The sequence below is a fragment of the Budorcas taxicolor genome, chromosome 21, assembly GCF_023091745.1.
Source record: "Budorcas taxicolor isolate Tak-1 chromosome 21, Takin1.1, whole genome shotgun sequence".
Taxonomy (NCBI): domain Eukaryota; kingdom Metazoa; phylum Chordata; class Mammalia; order Artiodactyla; family Bovidae; genus Budorcas; species Budorcas taxicolor.
The window spans coordinates 36868929-36870781 of NC_068930.1; positions in this window are offsets into that span (position 1 = coordinate 36868929).

Here is a 1853-nt window from a genome sequence, read left to right on the forward strand (position 1 = left end):
CATGCTATTTCCAGTCTGAAACTCTCTCCTCCTCGGCTCCAGTTCACCTGTCAAACTCCTACCCCTTCTTCAAGATGCAGCCCAAGTTCTCCCCTGTGCAACTTCTCCTGACTCCCCTGGCCGGTCCTGCTCTGTGCTTCTAAGCATGCCGTATCCACCTTCTACGACTCCGTAATACGGTCATGATGTGTGTTTGGCAGCTCCCCTCCATTCAGTGAGCCCTGGTGGCCAGGGGCTGCGTCTGATTCATCCAGCGCATTCCCAGTGCTTGGCAAATTTCCGGGCTCACAGAGACCCACTGACCCAATCAGCTGGTCTTAACAGAGCACCTACTGGGTGTCAGACTCTGAGCTGGGTGCTGGGCACTCAGCAGCAAAGACAGAGTTGGTCCTTGCCCTCAAGCTCTTCCAGAGGATGTGCTCAGGGAATGTCTGTTGAATGAATGAACATACGACCACCTTGCAAATGGAGAAACTGAGGCTCAGGGTGAAAACGCCCTGCCCGAGGGCACTCCCTGCCCACATCTCTTTCTACTCTGTTTCTCCCCTAGAACCTTAGCAGCAGTGAGGAGGAATTCAAAATGTAAGGTTAGCGTCAAAAAGGAAAAAAAAAGGAAGACGAGAATGTAGTGGATTTTCCCCCCTTTCTCCGTAATGTAAAGAAAATTGCTTTTGCCAACTATCACAGCTTAAAAGCAATTAGAGTTTTTGGAGGGGACTCTGGGCACGAGCAGAAGAGACAGAGCGAGCGCCCCACGCAGAATTTCTCCAGCGTTCGTTTGTACCTTTGTACCGAGCAAAACACGGGTAGGGGGTTTGGGGGGAAGGGGATGTGTTAAAAGCAGCAATTTCCAGCAGCAGAGATGGTGGAGATAAAATATTTACAGCCTCCAAGGGAGGGGCCTGGGAGGGGCCTGGGAGGGCCAGAGACACCCCGCCCCCCTACTCCTCATTCTGGAGGCAGGAAAAGGGAGGATAAAGAATGGGAGACAAGGAAGCCACCTCCCTGCCACTCCTGCACTGATGGGCACTTGAGACAAGGAGGGGAGAAGCCCCCAGATGCCCCGGCTCTCTCACCACGCCCCCACCAGGCAGGACCCACAGCCACCACCCATCCCCCAGCCATCAGAGATCCACCCCTCCAATCATCAGTCCTGGCTCTGCCCAAAATCTGGAGAACATCACCACTCCAGGCTGGCATTCGAGGCGTGCACAGTCAGGCCCCTCTCCAGACTCATCCCCAGATGCTCCCAACGGGGCACGCGGCCCTGACCGTCTTCTGAGAGGCCTCCTTCGGTCCCACCTCCGGGCCTTACCCTGAGAAGGGGGTATAAGGAGTGTGTGCACCTCCCCTCGGGGGGAGGTGAGGCAGGTTCGAGGGTGAAGACCCAGAGCAGATGACCGAGCCAAGGACACACACCCCTAAGCTGCACACTAGACTTCCAGAAATGCCTCTTCCACTGAACAGCCTCTTCCCCACCGGGACCCTTCACTTGACCCTTGGCCTCTTGCCTCCAAATACAGAGCAGCCACCAACAGCATCTTCCTGAATTCTAACTTCCTCCTTCCTAGTTGCAGCACAGACTCTCCTCGTGTGGCACACAAATGACACAGCCTCCACTAGAAGCAGATGTTCCTAGGTTTGAATGCCAACCCTCCACTAACTGTGTGACCTTTCCATGTCCCTTGATCTCTCTAAACCTCAGTTTTCTCATCTGTTAAATGGGAACAGTAGTAGTACAAATTTCATGGGGGTGTTTTTAGAGTTAAATGAGGTAATATATTTAAAGTACCTGACACTATGACTAGTGGGTGTGCAGTGAACTCACCTCTGCCCTACTTCAACTCACTCCT